We start from the raw sequence: 6,769 nt of genomic DNA, 5'->3' as shown, positions 1-6,769 counted from the left end.
TGGGCTCATCTCCTCCATCTCCCCACAGGAAGGCTTCAAGCCAAGCTGTTTCGCAGGGCAGGCAGATGTTTATCATGGAGCAGGATGCTCTGCTCTGCAGGCATCAGCACCGGCACCACCACCATCCACAGTGAGGAGAAGTTATCAAACAGCATTTGGGTTTCTTGTGACACAGTATTTCACAACGAGAAGCATTGCTGGTCTCCAAGTTTTAAGCCCACAAACGAAGCTTAGCCACCCTCACCTCACCTTAACTTCTCCAGTTAGGAAAGCAGAAGTTAATAGGTCAGCATTACTTGCTTTGTGGTGACTTGTTGATTAAGAGGTGGCTGAGCTTTCCTGCTCTGTTTGCCTCTCTCGCCAGTGTCACCTGGTGCGTGGCAACCCTGTCTTCTCCAAAGTGCTTGGAAGGAAACTCTGACCATTCCCTTAATGGCAACTCATTCTGCAAATATCAACCAAGAGAAGCCGAGGGGCACAGACAGGTTATCTGGCTGCTGTTGGCCAGCATGCCTCCTGCAGAGCCAGCAGCGGAACTCGTTTCCTGCATTTATAACTGGATCTCAAGTGCTATTCCTGTTTGGGAATGGAACAGAGGGGCAGGGGCAGGGGTAGCACCAAGTGTCTAACACAGTGTGTGTTTGGAATATATTCTCCTTGTCAAGGAGAAGCCGCCTTTCATGTAGAACGCGTCCTTTGAATGGAGGCAGATGCCCACCCTGGTGGGGATAAGGGCTACATTCCTTCTCCTGCTCAAGAATTCCCTGGGTCCCCAGCCTTGTAACTGTGGAGTTGGAAGAAGATTTGCCTGTTTTCTCTTGATCAAGCATTTAAATTCTCCAGGCTTACAGGTTGAGGGGAAATCAGTCCTCCCAATGTGACTCCCTCTCTACTAGCTCCATCTGGAGGCTCCAAAAAAACTTGCATTATAAAATAACTTCTATTTTTATTTATTTATTTAACGGTTTATTTAGGATTTAAGGCTGTCTTGGCCCTGAAAACCACTACTGCCCAGAAAGCACCAAGGCAGCAGCAGCTGTGGGTGCAGAAAACTGTCTCTGCTGCTGTCTGACCTGCTAAGCAGAGCAGAAAGCACTATATTCACCATCCAGCTCTAGGATCCGGTTAAAAACCAGTTCACTTGTCAGTATCCTGGGGTAAATACTGCAGCATCACAGATTGTTCTTGCCATAAAGTCCCACCACAGCTACATATATACACTGCCCTCTCCCAAAGGAGGAGTTATGTAGGACAGTCCTGGTGTGCACACTTGACAGCCTGCAGTGAAGAAAGCCACTCTGAAACTTCCTGCTCCACAAGGCTAACAATAGCTATGTGCAGAGGAAAGGGGACATGCCAGAGCAGTGTACTCCCCTCTGCCTCCATTGGTGAGACAGCCAACCTAGGAAGCTGCAGCCGCTTCAGACATCCCGGGTAGAACAATCTCAGCACTAGCGATGTCATCTGCAGGATTAACATGCATCGTGATTGTTGGCCAGTGATGGTCCAGGGAGAGTGATACAAAGACAGAATGAGGAAGATACCTCCTGTTGGGGATAATAATTTTGAATGGGATAAGTATGCCAGAAGCTGGATGAGTACCCAGCTAGAGCACCAGAGTGATAATTAATGTACCCACGGTGCTCCAGAGTCAGATGTTGTCTTGCCTGGTGTACATGCAGCATGAAGGCAGGATGTTGCCAAATCTATTTTTGACTCCTCTAACTGATAACAAGCCCACGCTGGGAGCTCTTGACAAATCAAGCTGCTGCTCTTCAACTCTGAGTCTGCAAACAGCTGGGCAGTGACATGTCTGTTAGTTTTAACTATTTTAGGGAGCAATCTGACCCTTTTCAGTCACCAAATGCATGAAAGGCCAGGCAGCAAAATTTGGATGTAGCAAAATTCTTTGTTGAAATTGTCCAAACCTGCTTTCCTTATCTTTTCCTGTAATATCACACTTACGGTGTGTGACCAGGAACAGCACCTGGCTGCCTGACTCTCTGACCCTTGTTCCAAGGCTAACTCCAAGCTGTCCCCTGCTGGCCTCCTGCCCTTCCTCCTGGGCCTCAGGCTTTTTGTCTTGTGGGTGAAGCTGATTGCTGCTTGGGTTGTGCTGGAATTGCAGCTTCTTTGAGGCAGTTATCAGCCTAACTATGTGCTCCCCTCCTGGGACCCTCACCTTGAGTACACAGGAATCACTGGAACAAGTGCATATCTGTGAGATGAGCACCTAAATGACTGATGAAGGAAAAACTTTGCAGACTCTCACCTTTTGCTTCCTGCTGAGCTGTTTTCTCTGGTTTTCAGCCCTGGAAGAGCTGTGTATTTTCACTCATCTAACATAAGCTGCCTTTCTCCATCCTTGACCCAGCTAGGAGCGATGGGTATTGCTAATACACATCCCCATGCCCCTGTGGGATACATACACAACACAGTCATGCCTATTACGGCTTAGCTTTATTTTGGAGTCAATCTCCCTTTTAATATCAGAAAGAATTGTTAACATTGCCTTTTAGGAGTTTGTTTTGCTTGCTTGTTTTATGAACTTAGAAAATGCAAGAGAACCTTTGAGGGGTTAATTCTCTCCTATAACCTCTTGTCTGAGGAATAAAACTCCTTCTTCCCCCTCTTCCTTGGCTCTTCACCTGCTTGGACTCCCTCTGAGCTTAGTCTCATAGAGGTCTTCCAGGGAAAACTTGCCTTCAAGAAAGTGGATTTTTTCTCCCAGCACTGGAGGTCTGAGTGGGAATTAGCACCATGTGCCCATGTTCATGGTGCTGAGGAAGTGGCACATCCTCTGCTTAAAATCCTGCTGAACAGCTAGCTTACCTCTGGGGCTGGCGTTCAAGCCTGCTGGCATAAGCAGCTTGCACTGTGCTCCGCTCGGTCAGGCATCCTCATGTATAAAAAGCCTGTTGTCAGCTCAGCATGCAGAAGACATTTAGCTAAAAATACTTATTATGCTTTCCCTCCAGCAGAAAGCCCTAATGTTCTTTCTCTCCCTCCTATCAGCGCGCAAGCGCAAAGCTACGGGCAGAGCTTTCTATTAGCACGTTCCCAAGCAAAAGAACCACCACCATCTGCAGGACAGACCTCCAGTATTCACTATAGCACTAAAAACTTAGGACGCTTTTGCTGAAAACCATCCACTTCAGTTGCTGTTTGGTTTCTTATAAAACCAGTTTTCAACCAGACTATTAAGTCTCCGTCAGTGGGCTTTCAGCAGGGGTTCAAATTGCTCCTGAAATAACTCCCATGCTGGTTTATTAGCAGCTTTCTAACTCCCCCATCTCAAGCTTTGAGAAGATTCTGTTCCCATTGGAAATTCCCTTAGGAAATAATCATATACTACTTTTTTTTCATTACAGTCACAATAGCCATGGTGTATCGTTGGTCTCATTTTAAAACGACTCAAGCCGTCTGTGTTGAGAAACACACGTGAATGGGAAAGCAAAACTGAAGATATGAATATAATCAGTGAAAACTTCACAACAGAGGGCTATGCTGGATCTCTGGGAAGCACGAATCTGGTTTTGCAAATACAGCCCAAAGTTTAGCAAACTGCAATGTGTATTTTCTCAGCCTTTGACTTAGCTTCAGTATTTTGCCTTTGAACATGTATGTGTGCACTGCTGCTGCTGAACACCCCAATGCTACAGGATGCACAATTCAGCCCAGCAGCTCACTGTAGGCCAACCTGGAGCTGCTGCGCTCAGCTATGTCCTGGCTGCTGTACTGCTGAAAGCAAATGAAAGCATCCAAGAATTATTAGTTGCTTGCTACAGTAAAATCATGCATGGTTGATCTGTGTAGCTTGATGATAGCCATGAAGGTCTTGGCTTGTAAGGTCAGTCAGGTGGCTCCTCTAGAGAGGTTTTCCATCATGATCTAATCAGGGGAGTCAATATGCATGTGTATGGATGCACACAACATGAGGGACTGTAGTGATAGGACAAGGGGTAACTTAAACAGGGGAAGTTTAGATTGGACATAAGGAAGAAATTCTTTACTGTGAGAGTGGTGAGGCACTGGAATGGGTTGCCCAGGGAGGTTGTGAATGCTCCATCCTTGGCAGTGTTCAAGGCCAGTTTGGATGAGGCCTTGGGTGGCATGGTTTAGTGTGGGGTGTCCCTGCCCATGGCAGGGGGATTGGAACTAGATGATGTTAAGGTCCTTTCCAACCCTAACTATTCTATGACTCTATCTGTGTTAGTGCTGTTTGTTGGGAAGGCAGTAGTTACCTCTTCTTTCCACCGAGATGCTCAGAGCCTCAAATTCAGGTTGGCTTGAGCTGAGCTTTTAATGCGTTTAAGCAACTCCCAGGTTGTATAATGACTGCATTTTTTGAGAGAAAGTAGTCACAGGTCTCTGTGCAAATGCTTTGTATCATGTAGTTACAAACCCCTTGACAACTGTGGTTAGCAGACGTGAAAAACAGAAAGCCTCCGTGCAATTAAACTTTTAGTAATAAATTAAAATGCACAATTAAAAACTTTGTAAAACCAAACCAATGGGCTCAGTTCTGGCTAAGATGGAGGCTGCATCTCTATCTATTACCTGCAGTCATAGTATTTTATTTTAAGCTGCTGACTGGTCAGCCTCTGTTCTGATACAAAAGCATTTGTCATGCTCCTCTGCAAAGCTGTCACTCAAAAAGTTGCTGGATTATCTGAAAGCAAAACAAAACTTGGTGTTTGAACACAAAACAACTGCATTTTCAGTTGCAAAAAAAAAAAGTTCCTCTTTCATTATAACCAAGCTGTAATAATCCTTTAGGGTTTGCTGTTTGGAATTCAAAATGTGTCTATAAATCTAAGAAAAGTCTCCAAAACACACAAAATGGAGGGAAAGAAAGAAACAATTCTAATAAACTTTTCCATGTCAACTTTCCTCTGTTCTGTAAATCTAGTGCTTTGAAAGCACGCTTACTTGCCAGAGAAATTCTTCCTGCCTTTCCTTGTGCAAACTGAGATTCAGATCTTAGGGATTTGATATGACATGATGCCTTATAAATATGCCTAGGATGCAAAGCTTTGTGGTGAGCATCAGCACCATGTTGATTCATTTGTAAGAGCTAGTTTCCAGCTTCATCTGCAGTCACTGTAAAGAACAGCAGGAATAGCTGCAGTATGAGAACAACGAGAGACAAACTTGAAATAGCTTTTGGTCTTTTGGGGAAAAGCTTTATTTCTTCTCTCTCTCAAAAGAATTCTTGCTGAGCATGGAAAACTGTCAAGAAAGCACAAAGGACCAGCTTAGAAGCCTGCCTCATACATCTTTCACTAGCATGAAGGGAGGATTTGAGATCTGCATTTTCCAGGTGCTCCATGACAAAGCATGCCAGTAATACTAAACAATTTCCAGTCTTCCCTGGGAGCCTTTCCCCCAACACACATGCAGCCAGGAGCCCTAATGTTCTCAGCTGCTCCATGCAGAGACCTTCTAGAAGTGGACCTGATAACTCAAATCTTAATTTCCCCCAGGCTTTGTTTCTCAAAGAAAGTGTGTATGCACTCACTCGGGAGCTGCTGTTTGAAGTCCTAGCTTTTGTTCTCTAGGGGAAGGAATCAGCAAGTAAGAAGTGGATGTGAAATTCCTTCCTGCACAGAAAGTTTGTATGTGCTGAAAATATGCTCATCACTAGCCAAAGAATAACTTTTGATATGTATGTATTTAGAGTCCTTTACAAGATGCAGTTGGTGTGAACATACTCAGTGGCTTTCAATCACATCAGTTAGAAGTCATTCAGTGCAAACTCCTGCTCAACACAGGGCTGACCTATAGCCGGTTGCTCAAGGCCATGTCCAAGGCTCTGATTGCTTCTGTATTTGATTGCCCTCAGATTTGCTAAAGCAGTTTCTGGTGTCACAACATCCATTGCCTCTTGATCTTCCACTGAGCTGTCTCTGCATCCTCCCATTAGGTAAGCTTTTTCCGAGAAGTGATCTCTTCAGAGCATTTCCCCTTCCAGGATGAACAGACCTAGTTCTCTCAGCCTTATCTAGTCCTCCACAAACACTTAAAAAACCAGAATCATAGAATAGGAACATTTCAATGAAGAGCAAAATACTTAATATTGTAAGCTTGGAGTAGCAACATGCAAGTTTCCTCTTGTACTAGAAAACTGACAGTCTGAAAGGCAGAGGGAAAAGCCAATGGCTACTCTTTTTGCTTCCATATGCATATTTTCATATACCTACTATGAGATAACCAAAGCTCCCTGCAAAGAGTGCAGACTGTACAAAGTAACACAATAATTAAACAATAGCTAATCACAGCAGGAGGGAAACTCCCAGAGATAAAAAACTGGAGAAATAGAACAGAGGACGAAACAGTTCAGAAACACGAATATAAAGAATATCCACTACTTGATAATTTGTAAGTACTGGGATAGTAGTTAAATACACAATGACCAGATGAAAGATTTGCTGTTGAATTGCTTCACAGACGCCTGGAGGAAATACGAAGTGCTTACAACTCATTAGAGGAGTGAAATGTAGATTCAAGTGTTAACTTGAGAAGTTAACTATGTGATGAGATAGTCTATTGAGTACTGGGGTTAATTCTACAATTGCTTGGATACATTAAGTGTTGTAAGCATCCCTTTACTAGGAGTTGTCTCCTGGAGAAGGCTGCTTTAAAGCAATCATCAACCCCCCCTAAAGAGCAAAATCATGTAGAATAAAGTTTCTTCCCTACATTATGTTTCTGCAGTTATGGCACAACACATACTGCACATGAGCAGGATCTGTCCTATCTAATTTAT

This window comes from Psittacula echo, assembly GCF_963264785.1.
Source record: "Psittacula echo genome assembly, chromosome: 4".
NCBI lineage: Eukaryota > Metazoa > Chordata > Aves > Psittaciformes > Psittacidae > Psittacula > Psittacula echo.
The sequence above is the reverse complement of the archived record's forward strand: the minus strand, read 5'-3'. Positions refer to the sequence as shown.